At 32.7% G+C, this 19,775-nt stretch overlaps 1 protein-coding gene and 1 pseudogene across 1 annotated transcript in view; one reads left to right on the plus strand and one right to left on the minus strand.

Annotated features, from left to right (window-relative positions):
- The window catches only part of LOC134698876 (uncharacterized), a 249,622-nt gene that overhangs the window by 41,421 nt on the left and 188,426 nt on the right, over positions 1-19,775 (plus strand). The gene's annotated exons all lie outside the window — the stretch shown is intronic.
- On the minus strand, positions 1,668-18,988 carry LOC134698866 (uncharacterized; annotated as a pseudogene).

The following is a 19,775-nucleotide window of genomic DNA, read 5'->3' on the forward strand; positions in this document are numbered from 1 at the left end:
TGATGTGTTGTGTCGTTTTTCAAGTCTCATCAGTTGCACTTTAACCAAAACTGTTGAAAGGCCAAATCAATCACGAAGTGGAAAAGTTTGAAAATCAAGAATTAAGAAAAGTTGTAACAAAAAAGGCTATAGGACAATATATTCATTGGGATAGACAAACCTAACTGTTTTGAATTATTTCACATCATTTACTATCCACAAAATCATAGGATTAACTAATTGCAAAAAATGTCCGCTTATTTGTCACAGCACACTGACCATACCTTACCGATATCTAAAAAATAAACAAGTCACATTAAAGTGAACATATAAATTCATAACTATTCTGCACAACTGGAATATGTCTACACTATCGTCATCACCGCCTTACCTCGATAACTGAACAAAAAACAAAAACGTGATTCTTTTTCTATATACTACCCGCGAAATTTAAACCGGTTCTTTCAATAGACACTGCGAGACTTAAAATTACTATGCGCAGAGCGCATAAATATATTTAATATTTATGATTATTGTACCAAGCGTATATTATTGTTTGTTTTTTCATAAAAGTTTCAATATTATTTTTTTTTATGATATTGTTGTATGCTTGGTTTTATTTAAAAAAAAAATTATTATTCGGGTAATCATTATCCATTGAAGATAATAAACAAAGACTATATTTCATGTTACAATGAATACTAACGGTAAAAACGAGTAAAAGTAGTTTAAATGTCCCTTTGATATCTTTCGTCCCTCTTTTAAAGATAACACATTAGGCTATCTAATTTAAGTGAAGATAGTAGTAGCGTATTCCTAACTAACATCCAACACTCATCAATGTTTAACCCTACCACGAAGTATCTCTGGTGGTGTAAATGTGTTGGACTAAGTGTCATAACACTAAAATGTTGTAAAGTTTTTGGAGTTCTGAGAATATCTGCGAATGAGTGTGTCTATCATCTTGATGACAACCAGCCCATGTCCAGTCCTATAGTTTGTTAGTTTGCTACACCGAGCCTCTTGCGATAGAGTAGGGTGCTCATTTTCGCCACATCTTTCCATGTTTTCTACAGTTTATGATCAGGTCTAAATGTTTTTGAAGTATACTGATATTTATATATGAAGATAACTTCAAATGCAAAATATTCTTAAGCTTGAAAACGTGTTTATTTGAAAAAAATCATCTGAAAAGTTAGATTTAAGGGTGCTTGAAATTTCCGGCTGTTTTGTCAATGGGGGACACATATTCGCCGTTTTTACACATCTATTTAAAACCAAATAACCGCAGCTTTTAACATTTTTTATCAAATCAATTGCATTTTAGATGAATAACAGACATTTCAAAGGTGTAATATTCAAAATTAGGGCATTCAGTCAAATATTTACTTAGAAATACTTCTTTGAAATCATATTTTTTATTCAGGAAATTGTCCGAAAATCGTTGTCCGTTTTTCGGTCATTTTCGGTAGGGGCCGCAATTTTATTTCAGTTTAAAAAAAATATCATATTTGTTATAAAAATATAATTTACCGGTACATTTCTTCCATTTCAGCCATCCTTTGATGTTTTTACACCTCAAAATCCTAAACGGCAAAATTGTGTCCCCGGCGAAAATGAGCACCCCACTCTACAGCTTCTGATTAAGACACCCTTTTATCGGTAATTCGTATATTTTCCCTTTGATCTTACTGCCTAATATTTTCGAGTATCAACGTACTGGCTATAATTTTTTCACGGCTTAATATCTCAACAAAAGCATCACTATCAAAAAAGTTTGTAACAGAAGAAAAACATTGTTTGCATATATCTGAAATTTTAGATAAATCAACAGGGGTAAAATTTTTGTCTTGAAAGTAGTATGGTAATTTGTCCATCTTTTCTAACCTGAATTTGTATTTTCTCTTTAAAATAGAGTTACATATATTACATTTGTCATGTGATGATTCAAACCTTGTAGCCTTCAAAAAATGAGAATCACAAAGAAAAATCTCACATCCTTCATAATGAGCTATATTTGTAGCAAAAATAGAATTTATTTTATCTAGGGAAATGGGTGAGGGACGTAAATGAGATATGTCAGGGGAGCACATCTGTAGAGAATGTAATGTACATAGAACCTTTTTCTTTTTAATAATCGGTACATCTTGCTCATTTCTCTTGGTACTGGCTGCCCTCTCTGACTTAAGAAAACAAGCCTTGCAAATACAATCATTTTCAAAAAGTTCATATTTTTGTTGTATATAATTCATAACTATATCAGATGGATCATTTTTTAACAAATGGCGATAAGAATAAATGCTCTTTTTTTTGCATATTCTGCATGGACCACATTCTCTTTCAGGGTGAACATTTGAACCTTTAACACCCCCCAAACCAGGTTGATATAAATCTATTTTCAGACCATCCTCACAGATGACTGGCTTCATGATGGATAATGTGAGACCATTTTTTAACCTGAAATGTTGCTGTTTTTTTTTTATTCCAGTATGTTTTTCCACAAATGATTTCAGGGTTGATATTGATATAGTTTTATGGAATGTATTAAATGTAAGAGATTTGCCAAAAGCTTGGATATAAAGACTTGTTCTTTTATTATGATTAGTTGTAATTATCATCTTCTTTTCATGAGGAATTTCTCCAGGTTCATACATTTTATCATCATTACACTTTTCTTTCTTGTCAGTCTCAGAGATGGATAGTAAATTAAAGGATTTTTTTGTAGAAACTGTGTAAAATTCAGACTCACTACTTAAATTATTCTGGTTGGCTTTGGGAACATATTTTAAGCTGTTACCAATATTAGAAACTGGACACACCTTGACATTATTACAATGTTTAGCCTTTGGTCTCAAAATTTGTTTGGACTTTCTGTAAGGTTCTGTTTTAGAAATTGAAGTATTTACTGCTTCAGTTAATTAAGTATCAATATTTTTTGTTGTTGACTTATTGGATGAAAATTTAAAATTATTAAGAGATTTCTGGATGCCCATTTTGTCAACTGGGTTTATGAGGGGTGGAAAATCTTCCACATTGAACTGAAATTGCATTTTAAATAGTCAATAGGTATTTTTTTTAAACCAAAAAAAATAGTATTTCAGGACAGAAGTATCAAATTTTACATTTAATATAAAATAGAATTATATCATAATATCATAACAGAGACATATCAGAGCCAAAACAAAATTAAAATATTAAACCACACACACAATGATGATGAAAAAAAGTATCAAAACTGTTCTTCTTTTAATACTTGAGTTAAAGGAACTTTCTTTAAAACCACATTATACAATACAATACAATACAATACAATATTTTTATTGTCAATCAAGGACGCCCTAAAAGAGCAGTATAATTTATACAAACAATTTGTTACAATGATTATTATTAATTCTTAATGATATACAAATGACAAAAGATAGAATAAAGAAAATGAACCCAAAAGCAAAATTAAAACCACAGATATGTGTATACGATCAGATTTTCGTAAATGAAGTATTTTAAAACTGAATTACATTTGTAAGTGTAAACGTATTCAATTCTTTAAAAAGATGAAAGTTAAAGAGAAAATTTTACAAGTCTGAGAGCAACCAACACTCGACAGCAGATTATGCCAGATAAAATGTACGTCAGAAAAGAACGCTGTTGACAAATTACGTGTAGCGTTCTTTTTACTGAGGAAGTTCAGGTGTTAATGTGATCGATTGGGTTTAATGAGGAAGTTCAGGATAGTACTATCGATTAATGATGATCAATGATTTGATTATAGACAACATCGAGCCACCAACTTTTATTTACCGGAAACGAAGTATATAAATATAAAATATAATGCAGTTCTCTTGCGGTACGAATACCAAATAATTCCGGTTTATTTATAGCAGTACAATTTATTATAGTTTGGAAACTTTAAAGGAAAGCTAATTTAATATTTTTAAACATTTGTAACATTTGTAGAAAAATATATGCAGCTGGAATGTCACAGCAGTGTCCGTCTTCTATCAGGTCCGACCGCCGCCCCCTTCTTACGTTACGTGTGTGACTGCTCGGAATCCTAATTTCATGTTGTCATTACATTTTTTCTACTCAGTAGAATTAGACAAATTTTAAACCAGATTATCTCTATATATTTAGAACCAAGAAAATAAAATTGGAAAAAGTTTAGGCGAAGAATTTGATTTTTTATTTTATTTTAAATGAAAAGATGAAAAACAGTGTCACCCCACTGTGAACTTTACACTATATAAATCAATCTTGTTTTTCTCTATATCTAATCGATAGAATTGTCTAAAATTTTAAAAAAGCATGCAATATATACCCAAGATGATTACCGAAATGCATGAAAAAATTTGAGGCGACCGATTTTTTGAATTTGCTAATTAATGAGGGCGAGCCGAAACGCTAGGGAAAAAAAGGGGGAAAAAAAATTCGAAAACTATTTCCAGAAATATTTATTTTTTTGATACATATGTTTTTTTCAAGGACACTAGTTACTAAGGATTCCTCATTTCACTTCCGTGCATCAAATAACTCATATTTACACTAAAACGTTAACAATTTCTAAAATATACCGCACTTGCTATGAAGAAGATTTAAAAAGAGAAACCGGCATTGAAATGGGAACACATTTTTGCCCTGGCTTGAACACCCGTGTTCTTTACGAATTTCGACGCCAAAAGCTCACGCGAATATGATGTAAATATTTCTAGCAAATCGAAGGATAGGTATTTTTTTGTTCCCATTTTTGACATAGTCATTTAATCATACAGTGCCGAAAATCAAAATCCGAAATTCTATGTTCAGATACAAAAAAAAAAGATTTCCTTATATTTCAATGTTCAAAAATAAAAATAATATGTAAACTTATATATTTTCGAATAAAAATATGCTTACAAACGACCGTATTTATTATCAGTACTTTGCCGCAAACGAATAAAACAAAATACACAAAAGCGCGCCATTTTTCAGTTGACGTCGGCCGACGCAAAATAGTCCAATTTTCGGCGTAGGACTACTGAGCGCCGCCGAATCACATTTTGGCCTAAAAGGCACAGTCGGTTGTCCTACTGTATCACTGAAAATATTAGGCAATTCATTGCGTGACGTCATAATTACTGATAAACAGAATAATAGGTAGTCGTTTTTGATATATCATGTTGAATCTAACGGGCTCGTCTAGATATTCCACATGATATAGTCAGTATCAAAAACTCAACTACCTATTATTCTATATGTAAGATGTATGGCACGAATAATCTATCAACGGGACAATGAAAGGGGAACAAATATGCGGATGATGTCCGGCTGTTACTAAAACGGATAATATTTTTTTTTTAATAAAATCTAGGGAAACTATTTCCAACATGCACGAACAGCGGCAGTTAGTGTCATCCGCTGTCAATGTAGATACGCAACGTTTTATGGGACCGATTCTTCGACCACTGTTCTCATGTCTTCATCAGTATATATAACATTTTTTACAATTGCTTGAGGTTCGCTAATTTTTAATTGCAGACATAGAAGTGGAATAACTTTTTTCTCCGGGCAATGCCTCACCTAAAACCCCATTTTTTCTTTGTTTTGCTGTCGTACTAAATTATAATCCTGGTACTTTTGATAACTATTTGAACCACTGGGTCGTTGCTACTGCTGGTGGACGTTTCGTCCCCGAGGGTATCACCAGCCCAGTAGTCAACATTTCGATGTTGACATGAATATGAGGAGTTAAAAAACAGCATATCGTGCTTGTCATTCAACAGAAACGGCTCTACTACGGGATCACCATGATATAGCATTGGCACTTGACAATAACTGTTGTGCTACCTACTTGTTATGCTCGATCTATCCGCTGCATTCGACACTATCGATCATCCCATCCTGATCAATCGGTTAGAATACTCTTACGGCATAACTGGCTCAGCGCTGTCATGGATGAGATTCTATCTTGAAAGTCGAACTCAACGTGTAGCAATTGGCTCTGTATTATCAGATGTAATAAACATTAAATATGGCGTTCCGCAAGGTTCTGTATTGGGACCCCGATTGCAAAACCGATCAGTGAAATATGTCGGCGACACAACTTTAGCTATCATGGGTATGCTGATGACACACAAGTCTACCTAGTTATCAAACCTCTCGATAATTGGGACATCATATCTTCCCGTCTAGAGACTTGTTTAGCTGACATTAGTAAATGGATGTGCTTAAACATGCTGAAACTGAACCAAGACAAAACGGAACTGATCTTATTTTCACCAAAACATCGTGTAAAGGAATTTTCGAATTGTCATCTGTTATTTGATGGATCAATATTAAGTAATGCATCTGTGGTAAAAAATCTTGGTGTTTATTTTGATAGAACATTAAGCATGGAAAAGCAGGTCAATGGCATCACGAAGTCGTGCTTCTTCCAAATAAGGAATATTTGTCGAATTCGGTAATATATCACTGAGGATGCCTGTAAAACTTTAGTCTGCTCGCTCGTCACGTCACGTCTAGACTACGGAAACGCTCTGCTTTATGGAGTAAATGCCAGCTTAGTCAATAAGTTACAGCGAGTACAGAGTACGGCAGCCAGGCTCGTTAAACGTACAATGAAACAAAAACATATAACACCAGTTCTTGTGTTTCTTCATTGGATCCCGGTGCAGTACCGAATACAATATAAACTTATTTTGTATACTTTCAAAATCCTGCATGGCCTAGCGCCCGTCTACCTCGAGGAACTCATTAGCGCCTACCAACCATTAAGATCTCGTAGGTCGGAAAATGCCATGCAGCTGATTTAACCTCGTGTACGCACCAAAATCTATGGAGATAGACACTTCGACAAAGCTACTGCGAGCCTCTGGAACAATCTTCCTTACCATCTAAGACATGAGCACTCAGTCGAACTTTTTAAGAAAAATTTGAAAACCCATTATTTTAGACTCGCTTTTAGTGATTACATGTAACTTTTTTTATAAGGACAATGACTTTTTAGCTTTGTTCTTTTCGTTGTAGTATAATATGCCTTTTAATTATGATAATTTATTTTTTTTATTTTTCTGTAGATTTTGTTTTTTTTTAATTTTTTATATGTGTTTCAAAATTTTATTTCATTCTTATTGCATTGATTGTTTTAAATTAAATGTTTAACACCTTTTGTTTTAACTGCATTGATTGTTTTATGTTAAGCGCTTAGAGTAATTTTTAATTAGATAATGCGCTATATAAATATTGTAAATAATAATAATAGTAAATAATAATATCAATCATGTGGTCATTTTTATAAATTTCTGTTTACAAAACTTTGGTTTTTCGAAAAACTAAGGATTTTCTTATTCCAGGCATAGATTACCTGAGCCGGTTTAGGCACAACTTTTTTGGAATTTTGGATCCTTAATGCTCTTCAACTTTGAATTTGTTTGGCTTTATAAATATTTCGATCTGAGCGTCACTGATGAGTCTTGTGTAGACTATTATTACAAAATCGCTGTTATTTCTGCAGCCTACCAACGATATGTAGCTTCAATTAATCTCTTATTCTTTCACCTGTTATCTTATTTGAATAATTTTTCCATCAGATAGTATTTTTGGCAAGGACAATTTATCACCAGTTTAACGGTTTTGTTTTGATTCTTTTGAAGACTGTTACATTAGGTAGCACTCCACAGTTAGAAAATAAAATTCAAAATGAGCCCCAAAATGTTTTATCATCTACTATTCCTGGATTTCTAATACATTAACCTAACTGTTTGTGTTGTACATGTGCATATGTATGTAATCAGTATCTTCCATAGATTCAATTTTCCAAAGTTAAAAGGGTGAACATTAATTCCTTTTATGTGTATCCATGGCAACATTCAGCATTTATTTACCATAAATATCGCAAAAAGGGGGGTGAACATGTCATATATCCCCCCAAAATTTGGATCAAACTAGAATTTCAATGCCTTTGAGTGATACCTTTTTAGAAACTGTTTTCTTAAATCTTCCTAATGATCAAATAAAAAATGGGTGTCTTTCGCCTCATTTTTTCGTAAAATCCAATCACAAAGTTCGTGCGATAAAAAGTTGGAAAAAAACATTACAATAATTGCCGGACCAATGTATGGTATGGACATGCAAATACGCATTGTCATACAGAAAACAGCCTATATTACACACATTACATAATCTTGATGTTCATATAAACCCAATACAAAGGCTATTTTAATACTCAGCTATCCAAAAATGAATTTTATTGCACACTAGCTCTCATATTTAAAAAATCCACAGGGGCCAAAATGTGAAACTACACACCTAACTGTGGAGTGCTACCTTAAGGTGAAATTTTCCCCTCCTGCCTCAACTTTATTTTTATGTTTTCTGTGTCCTACTAGTTGTTACGATGAAAATGGTACCTTAGTTTTTAAATGTGGTTCAGTAATAAAGATTTTATGAAGGTTAGCAGTTGGTGTTGAAACGCGACAAAAAGTGATTTTAAAATAAATGCTGGATCATAGTGAAAAACTTCAAGTCTGTCTCATTTTTGGGGTAAATTTCTAAAACTTTTTCCTTTCTTTTATTTGAAATTATAAAATTACCTTAAAAGAGGACAAATTGTACAAGTTTTAGGTGTTTGAAAGCACTTATAGGTAATTTTTGCTGTAAATAGCATACCTAACCTTGGTTTAGAAGCTCTCAAGCAGGGGATAAATTTCTAACAGTACTGGCATCATTAAATTTAATTAATGCCAAATTATGATATAAAATCCTGCTAAAAATGTTTATTTGACTTATTCGCATTCAAAAATATAAAGCGATACATTCTGAGATTGTCATATAAAGCGCAATCTTTGGTTACAAGGGCAAAGCTAACGGGGTACAAATTTAAGACCGCAACATGTCTAAGTGTCAAAATGTGTATATTTGGTTGCTAAGGACAGTAAACAATAAAATTAACATAAATTGCATTCCTAGCAGTTTTTTTACCTTCAGAACTAAAACAAGAACATAAAAGACTAAAGATTTGTGGTCAATTTTAACTTTAAAAGTGCATTTCTGTGCTTTCTGATGTGCCATAAGGTAGCACTCCACAGTTAGAAAATAAAATTAAAAATGAGCCCCAAAATGTTTTATCATCTCCTATTCCTGGATTTCTAATACATTAACCTAACTGTTTGTGTTGTACATGTGCATATGTATGTAATCAGTATCTTCCATAGATTCAATTTTCCAAAGTTAAAAGGGTGAAAATTAATTCCTTTAATGTGTATCCATGGCAACATTCAGCATTTATTTACCATAAAATATCGCAAAAAAAGGGGGGGTGAACATGTCATATATCCCCCCAAATTTGGTTCAAACTAGAATTTCAATGCTTTTGATTGATACGTTTTTAGAAACTGTTTTCTTAAATCTTCCTAATGATCAAATAAAAAATGGGTGTCTTTCGCCTCATTTTTTCGTAAAATCCAATCACAAAGTTCGTGCGATAAAAAGTTGGAAAAAAACATTACAATAATTGCCGAACCAATGTATGGTATGGACATGAAATTAGGACTGTCATACAGAAAACAGCCTATATTACACACATTACATAATCTTGATTTTCATATAAACCCAATACAAAGGCTATTTTAATACTCAGCTATCCAAAAATGAATTTTATTGCACACTAGCTCTCATATTTAAAAAATCCAGAGGGGCCAAAATGTGAAACTACACACCTAACTGTGGAGTGCTACCTTAGATGAAAAATTGGTAACATTAAAATGGATATGAAAGACGTTACGCTCGATACTGGTGATACACGTTACATTAAAAAAACCGTCGAAATACACTTTTTGACTGACTTTTTATCCAAGTCGCTTGTTATTAAACGAATGTATGAATTTATATTTGTCACGATTGTCCCCCCATTCGATTGTACCTCTTTAAAGCATTCCCTACATGTACATGTATATATTTTCATATACTATTGGTTTGTATAACGTTTCTTCCGTGATTCGAATGACATTGTTTGCGGTTACTTCCGAACAAATATAGACCACTGACGCAGTAGGTACAAACGTTTTCCTGTTCACAAAACGATATTGAAAAGGCGAGTTCGTTTTGTTGTTATATAGACCACGAAACACAGGTGTTCCCGCAGGGAGTAAAGATCCCTCAGAATCCGTTGTGTCAATGCGTAACGTTTCCATGCTTTTCTCTACTTTCATCATGTAGTACTCCTCCTCATCGTCGTCAGTATATAACGAAACTAATTGACCAACCGAAATTAATTCTTGCAAAGACACTTGCTCATTTTCTTGTGCATCCGCTCTGTATTCTCGCTTCATTTCCCATTCAGTATAACCACCAGTTTATACTGGTCATACATGTGATGACAACAGTTTACACAAAAACAAGACAATTCACTGACATTTATCAATACTTTAGAAGAATCACGACTAGCTCTTACTTGGTGAAGAGATCGAATGCTAGGCACCGGCTTAAAAGACATCTGTTGTCACAGTGAATCGTTTCCGCATATCGGAATATTCTTCTCTTACAATGTGACCTCGGTTGTGTTAGAAATTAATTCGCGTATTCATAGAGATCTTTTACTGTCCTTATCTGATTCTGTCCGCGTAAAATGGCACAATCGGCTTGTCTCTTAATAGAGAATTTTATGTTTCACACGAAACGTACGTATGTAAACGCAAGTAACTTAGGCTTACACTTATATAGACTTATAAGACGTAAAATAAATTGTGGTTGTCTCCCTTCGCCGGTTCCAGCATGTTAAATTGCAGTCGTACAATATTGTTTTAATTTTTAAAAAAAAACCAGTCATGTACCAGGCACGAATCGTTCGAATATGGGGGTTGGGAGGGATAGGGAGGGGTCGTTCCGTGAATTTAAAATGAAGACATTTCTGCCCATTAGATAATTTTTAAAATAAAATTTTCGCATCAAAATCTCCCCCTTTAACACAAAACCCAACTAAAAATGTCAAAAGTCAGTGTCCTCACTTTTTAGAATTCTGTTCGTCAATTTCAGTTGATCAAAAGAAAGTCAAATATATCGTTGGTTACAATGTATACTCGGGAGTTTGCCGGCAGACCAAGCGAGCTTATAATGTACTTACATATAAAAAGATACAAATAAAAGGCTGTACCAGGGATGGGGGTCTGTGATTGGATCCTATTTTTATCCTCGAAAAATTCAGAAGTTACGTGAATATTACGGAAAAGGAGACAACAATTGTTTTTTTTCTTTTAATCTGAAACCCCTCTTTTTGAAATTTCTGGATCCGCCCCGTTACTTATCTACCACCATAGAACCACGATTTTGCTATACATCCAACTAATAAATAATCATGAATATAAGACTAGTCTGATAGCTACTGGAATTTAAACAACTGAAGTTGTATACAAATCAAATATGATGCTTCATGCAGCTTTGATTGTCACTTATGCATAATTTGGTTCCAATATTTAAGGCAATGCAACAAGAAAAAAATATAAGTATTACTATTTCCGAAAACCTTACTCGCGGCATGGTTCACCTGTTAAGGTAATGTATTAGTTTGAATGACAGCTTAGCTTGTACACAAAGCCATCTGATAGTTAATTTCTTGAGTTTATACGCTGATCGTGGTAAAAGGGTCAAAGTATACTGCCATCAAGTCATGCTTTGTTGACATAAATGGTTGGGATGTTATAAGTTTATAACCAATACTGCGTCATTGATACCGTAACTTGCCTTTCATAACTTACATGTCACCTTGGTTTTTTTTTTGTCGAAACGCCGACCTTTTTTCTTTAATACAGAGACAGCATTATTTTTTCCATGTGTCATGTTTTGCAGAAACTTTTTAATTTAGTATTCTGCTCTGGAACATACCCTCGCAAATAGTCATTATCTTATTTATGTCCAATTTCTAAAGCAGGGAGTCCTTGTAAATCAGAAAATTACAGAGGCATAGCAATAAATTAATGCATTGGAAAATTATTTAACAGTATTCTTAATAAAAGACTTAACATTCATCTTGATAAAAATAATATAATTCATTCATGTCTGATTTAAAAAAAAAAGAAGAGTAGAACATCTGATCATATGTTTGTTTTAAACCATAGTAGACAAATATACTAAAAAAAAGGGAGGATTTGTGCTTGCTTTGTGGACTTTAAAAAAGGCTTTCGACATGGACATACACTGTGGTATCAAATATAAACTATTGGACAATAACATATCTGGAAACAAGAGTGAAATGTCTGTGAAAGTGGGCAATGTAATTAGGCAACAACCATTTGATTTCCGGGGGGGGGGGGGGGGGGGGGGGGGGGGGAGGTGAGTATGTAGGCTATGGATTTTTTTGTTTCCAGATTTTGGAGAAAAAATTATTTGTTTTCAACCCTGAGAAAAAAAAATTGTTTGCTTCACCCTCAGCTACGGGGCGCCGAATGGGACTCTTGTGGTTTTGTACAAAATTCAATTCTGTCATAACAAAATCATTTTTGTCTTACAAAACTATGTGCTACAGACTTGTTTTGTGAGAACTTCAATTTTGTGATGACAAAATTCATTTGTGTAGACAAAATTCATTTTTGTGATGACAAAATTCATTTTTGTAGACAAAATTCATATTTGTCATGACAAAAGTCAATTTTGTCTTAAAGGTATGCAAATATAAACATATTTGCATACAAAATTGACTTTTGTTACCTGATATGGAAATTAAATCACAAAAGTCAATTGTGTACGGTAAGATTCAATTTTGTGAGACAAAATTGACTTTTGTGAAACAAAATTGACTTTTGTGAGACAAAATTCAATTTTGTCACTTTTGTTGAGACAAAATTCAATTTTGTCATTTTTGTTGAGACAAAATTCAATTTTGTCATTTTTGTTGAGACAAAAGTCAATTTTGTTAATTTTGTTGAGACAAAAGTCAATTTTGTCAATTTTGTTGAGACAAAAGTCAATTTTGTCAATTTTGTCAATTTTGTTGAGACAAAAGTCAATTTTGTGACGACAAATTTCATTTTTGTGATGACAAAATTGACTTTCGTGAGACAAAAATCAATTTTGTTGAGACAAAATTCAATTTTGTTAATTTTGTTGAGACAAAATTCAATTTTGTGAGACAAAATTCAATTTTGTTAATTTTGTTGAGACAAAATTCAATTTTGTCAATTTTGTTGAGACAAAATTCAATTTTGTCAATTTTGTTGAGACAAAAGTCAATTTTGTCAATTTTGTTGAGACAAAAGTCAATTTTGTGTAACAAAAGTCAATTTTGTGTAACAAAAGTAATTTTTGTGTAACAAAAGTCAATTTTGTGTAACAAAAGTCGATTTTGTATGCAAATTAGTTCACAGAAACCAAACTAAACTAATTTAAATACAAAATTGACTTTTGTCGCTCAATTTTCAAATTAGGTAACAAAAGTCAAGTCTGTGTAACAAAAATGAATTTTGTCATGACAAAAGTGACTTTTGTCCGCTGATAGATAATTTTGTATGACAAAATTTCAAATTTGTAGTATGATACAAATTTTGTTAAACTGAACTCATTTTTGTTGAACAAAAGTCACTTTTGTCCGTACACAATTGAATTTTGAGTACAAAACCACAAGAGTCCCATTCGGCGCCCCGTATCAGCTGCCACTATATGTAATGCTAATATTGAAAGAAAAAAAATTGTTTTCGACATGTCGCCAAAACAAAAAAAAAAGGTTTGTCCAAAAAAATTCCATACCCCCCCCCCCCCCAAAAAAAAAAAAATCAAATGGTTGCTGCCTAACACCATATTTCTGCTCGCTAGTTGGGTTAGGACAAGGGAATCTTTTAAGTCTAAACTTATCTAAGCTTTTCATTAATGATCTGCCTCCAAAAATTGAGACAAGTCCAGATGCTGTTGATATCAATGGGCGTAGAATTGATATTGTCTTATGTACGCTTATGACATTATTGTATAATCAAACACTTAAAAAGGTCTTCACACCCGACTTGATGTATTGCATACTTATTGTATTGACTAGATGTTAACCTGTTCAAAATAAAAGTTTAATTTTTAACAAGCCTTGAAAACTTTTGAAGGAATCACTTTATTTAGATAAATAGGCTATAGAATATGTTAATAAATGTAAATATTTAGGGATAGTCTTTACTTCTATTGGTCTTTTTCAACATGGGAAAGAAGAGCTATCAAAAAAATCCTGAAAGGCAAAATTCAAATTACAAAAATTCCATGTCAGCTTGTAATGCAAGTATTGATACTGCAATTCATTTACATGATCACACAATAAAACCAATCTAATTATATTGTAGTGAAATTTGGGGTTCATTTAAAATTAACTCTTAGACTACTGCTTGCAAAACAAAAAGTGATTTATCTTTTTGAATTAAACTGCATAAATAATTATTTTAAAATATCAGATATTTAAAGTATATTCTTGGTGAAAATAAGAAAGCCTCAAATTTAGCAGTAATATCAGAGGTTGCAAGATTTCCTCTTTATTTTTCTGTCATTATATCGATGGTAAAATATGTACACAGGCTAAACAAATTGAACAAAGGGTTAGTTGGTATTCATATATGATATATGTACTTCAATGTACAAAATTTAGATACAAATTAAAGCTCAATAAATTGTAAAATGTAAACTTTGTCATAGTTTTAAAACATTTTGGTTGGTCAAAAGATCTTAAATCTTATCGCAAGGTAATAGTTAATTAGAAAATTAATTCAACCTCAAGACTGACTTTGTAAAGGAGGCTTATTTTGTCAATTAAAGATTTTGGTATAAGAAGAGCTATATGTAAAATGAGAATAAGTGTTCATGATCTTAGAATTGAAAAAGATAGATATAGTAAAAAATACATCACTGCTTAACACATGGATCAAATTCTATAAAAGATGAGACCCATTTTACAGTTAATTGTCCATTATTTAGAACAGAGAAAATTATTATTTGATAAAGTTATCACTTTTTGTACTAATTTTAAAGAACTACCTAATGATAAGAACTATTTCTGGCTGTTCACAAATGCGTTGGAGCATTTACCAACTCTCATGTGCCTATGTAATTACATTATTAAAGGTTAAGAAATAAGATCCAAATGTAAACAAAATATATGAAATAATATTATAGTGTTATTGCATGAATATTGGGGAATATTGTCCACGGGAAAGAATTGTCAGACGACATCAAAAAGGCTATCATAAGTTTAATTGAAAGTGGTCATCGAGCAAGCAGTGTTGCGAAAAGCTTAGGAATAGCTAAATCCACAATTTCCAGGCTTTTGAAGCGTTGGCGGGTGCGTGGTAATACCGAAAATGTTCCTCGAAGCGGAAGGAGAAAAACTGTCACCAAACTGGCAGAAAACACTCTGTCACGGATTGTGAAAACATCTCGCCGTTCAACCCTCAAGGATATCACCCAGGAATTTAACACTCGCACACCTGCTAAAGTGTCTAGGCGAACTGTTCAACGAAAATTGCATGAACTAGGGTACACCAGACGATCTGTTCGGAAGAAAATTGGCATCAGGGTTGTTAATCAAAAGAAAAGAGTGGTTTATTGCAGGAGTAAACTTCGTTGGACTGTGAACAATCAGTGGAAAAAAGTTATATTTACAGATGAGATGATGATGGTGATCAAACCTGACGGAACACTTAAAGTTTGGAGGAAGTCAAATGAAATTTGGAGACCTGACTGTCTAGGATATGTTGCACAGCGACCGTCCACCAATCTTAAAATTATGGTCTGGGGATGTATAACATATTATGGAGTTGGTACTTTAGCTATGATAAATGGTAATATGAACTCTGTCAAGTATATAGAATCACTGGACGATAATTTATGGCAAGTTGTAACCAAACATTTTGGCAATGAACCTTATCTTTTTCAAGATGATAATGCACCCTGTCATCGGTCAAGGGTTGTAGAAGAATGGAAAAGGCAAAACCAGATACCGCAACTAACCTGGCCTGCACAATCACCAAACTTGAGCCCAATCGAAAATGTATGGCTTCTGATGAAGAATAAAATAAAAAATAGACTTTATCTGGTTCGTAACGTTGAAGACCGCAAGTCTGAATTACTGCGTGCCTGGTTAGAAGTGCCATTATTTTATATTCAGGGACGTTATTCAAGCCTACCACGTCGTTGCAGACAAGTTCTTGTTCAGAAGGGTGGCATAACAAAATATTAAAAGTATAAAACTTGTTTTGTGAGGTTAGTTTTCATTCAACATTTTTTGTTATTTTTGGCATCCATTAAAAAAGTTGACTCATTTATTGGCACTATGCTGTATGGTATTAGTTTTCTGTTTTGCTTTTTCCTATCATATTGTGTAGTAAAATGATGCCCTTCATATAAATAGGTTCTTGATTAGATTAATACAATTCTTATCTTATTCACCTAAATTACTGAACTTGTTAAAGGTCCTCACCTTTGATCCACTCTATCCTTTTTAGAATATATATGTTCAAAAACTCATTTTCCAGTATACTCTTTAAACGCGGCACGCAATGTTCAAAAGTTAAACTTGATATATTGAAAGCCACAGTAACCCCCCTCCCCGACTATTTTTATTTTTCCCATAAGAAATGCATTACAAGTAATATTCAGCGATCTTCAAATTATCGCCCGCAAATCATCAAGTTATCATTATGCCCGCCCGAAAATTTCAAAATATATACTCATTCGAACAAAACTTGGACCTTTCGTATATAAGACAAGTGTAAACTCTCGTTTGTGGAATACGCTATATTAAATAGATTTGAACTAAATGGAGAAAGGGAGACAAACACAATTTTACAACGACCAAATTAAGGTGTATAACGTACGTCAAAATATCGATTTTTGTTTAATTTAGAAGTTAAATGGTAAACGGGAGATAACAATGCACATATTTTTGACATGTTGAGGTTTGTTACGTTTAAGTACGTCAAAAACTTAAAATTCTCTTTTAATTCCTCCAGCAGCGTCTTGTGATCCTCAAATGCACAGATAAGTTTTTTTTTTATGTCAACTGTATTTTACCGCGTTCAAGGTTTGTGATTTTTATAATATTAACAATACCGAAAGTCACTTGAAATATAAGAGATACATCCAATACCCTACAGCGACTGCCAAGATGAAGAACACAAATAAAAGTTCCTTGATACAACGTATTTATTTTTGTGTCAGGTGTAATTTAGTCCGACGCACATGTTTTATCAAAATACATTTATTTTAAATTCGATATAATAAAAAAAAAACGTGTACAAAAAAAACTTTCTTGAACAATGTTTTCAAACATAAACCCATAATGTGACGGATGGAAAGAAAACCGTTTACCGATAATGTGAATACCCGACCGATTTTAAAATATTTACATTTTACACAAATAACTCATAAATATTCAATCAAAAGCTATTATGTATTCCATTGTACTCGAAAATGTGAGAAAAATCATTAAATCTGTGTCCAAGATATCTAGCGTAGAGACTGACAGACGGACCGACAATCAACTGTATTTAAAGTCAATCATAGTAGTAAGTTCGAGGATAATAAACTAAATTATTATAAATACCTTTTGCATGGGAAGTTTCGAAGAAATTTCTTGTGAAATGTTGATATCCAAAGTCGCCGCTTGTTTGACTAATATCTCCGAAACAGTGTCTGCTCTTATACTGGGCTGCACACCCGTCAGTAAACTCGTGCATTGTTTCTACTGAATATGAAATCGACTGTAAATATTCCGCTATATAATTTCGGACTTGGTGAACAAAGTATTGATCATGAACTAAGTCTGGGCTTATAACGAAAAATTGTCCCGTGATAATTTCAGGAAAGTCTTCTGAACTATCAACACCACAGTATTCTAGCAATGCATGTCTATGTAGAATAGTAACATGGACTGACACTTCGGTTTCTTGAAAGTAAGCACTTTGAATCTCAGTATTAAAGCTCGGAACACCTGTAATTTTCACCAAAGTCATGCACACAAACTATTTGCTTTTCTGGGAGATTTCTAACAAGATTTTGAAATTGTTCATTTTTCCATGTAGCTCTGTGCTGATGCACTGGAAAAGTTTCAATTAGTTTTCTGATATATGATGAAAACATATCACCAATTTAACTTTCTTTTTTTCACGAGCATTAGTTTCTTTATGTTGTTGTTCCCTTTAACATTAACGCTTACATTTTCAAACTTTTCCACTTTACAAATTCCGCAGTGTCAGATACATCAAGTTCACAAGGCAGAAAATTCAAGATTTTAACTCCACAATCGGAACAGTTTCTTTAAAGCCAGTTTTAAATTTTACATGGTACTTGCAGCAACATATTTGTCTATCCTTAGTTCGGACGGGTCGCACAAAGTAGGGTTTGCATCTTTCGAACATTCTGTGAGCTATTTTAATAGGGTGGTTTTCTCCGATAAAGTCCAAATACACATCGGTCTGTGTTTTTTCTAGTATATGTGTCATGTGGCTTGAATAAGTTTTCGGACCAATGCGAACCCATCTGATATCTGCCTTGTTACCAGTCGACGAGAAATACCAGGCTTTAGATTTCAAGACCCCCTTAACATAAAAATTGTCCATATTTTGAGTTAGAGCTGATGAAGTTTTCTATAATTTTGATATAATTTGTTCCAAAAATAGTACAACACACTGTAAAAATATTATTTAGAAGGTGCAGGTGGGATTTTTTTTAAATTTCATTTATTGTCTACGAAATAACTGTGTACTCGGACCTAAGAGGTGAAATCAAGAAATATAAAATCTGTCCTTTGGCAACTTGCCTGAATGATTTAATGGTGTCAATTTGTCAAATAGCATAAAACTAAAGGTTTTAAACTTTTATTTGATTGAATTTCTACAAAAATGACAAATTTTGGCATTATATGGTCAAAATAAACATTTCATAGCTTTTTCAATTTTGATGCATAAGTTGCATTCTGACTTAATGTAGGTTTAGAACTGGAAATCACCGGTTACCTAGAGAAACCGGTAGATGGAGTAGAATTATTAGACAGGAAAGGTACTGTATACTTTGTAATTCTCATGAGATTGGTGATGAATTTCACTATATTTTAAACTATACAGCTCTAACAGAAAGTAGAAGAGCTTTTCTTAAAGCTTACTATGTAAGCCGAGTACATGTTTTGAAATTCGGCAGTTTATTTATTTCAAAAAATATTCGCCGATTGAAAAATATGTGTAAATTAATTACAATTATCAATATAGAAGTATGTTCTCCAGGTTGATCAACAATCTCTCATTCTTGTTGCTCGTTTTTGTGCAAACTTGTCATGCGCAAAATCTGTATGTTATTATATGGAAAAATATCTTTCTTTGTACCATTAACTTGGTTTTATAAGAAATAAAGAATCTTGAAATCTTGAATCTTGACTTTCTATCTGACATGTTTTCATGTGTTAATTTTTGTGTTTCTATGCTTTAATCCAGTTGTATTACTCATTTGTGAACTCTGAATCTACAGAAAAGAAGATTATCTCAGACAATATGAGCAGAATGTGTTATATAAATGACCCTAGTCTAACGCCCTGTTTGGATCAAGTTAAATGTGAGGAGCATGGCACATAAAAGTTGAAGTCCATAATAAAGATATCACTAAATTTGTATAAAAAGCACTAAACAATGTCTTTTGTACCTGTTTCATTTCACATAATATATTTCTTTACTTCTGTATGATAGCATGTGGTTCAAATATAAGCCTGTTGAGACTAAAATTGCATGCAAGTTTTTCACTAAAAAGTGAAAAATCTTTGTATCAGATCATACTGTCTGCTAACAGAGTTGAAAGTTAGAGCCTTTTTGTGCTCAGATTCA

This window comes from Mytilus trossulus, chromosome 1 (assembly GCF_036588685.1).
Source record: "Mytilus trossulus isolate FHL-02 chromosome 1, PNRI_Mtr1.1.1.hap1, whole genome shotgun sequence".
NCBI classification, from domain to species: domain Eukaryota; kingdom Metazoa; phylum Mollusca; class Bivalvia; order Mytilida; family Mytilidae; genus Mytilus; species Mytilus trossulus.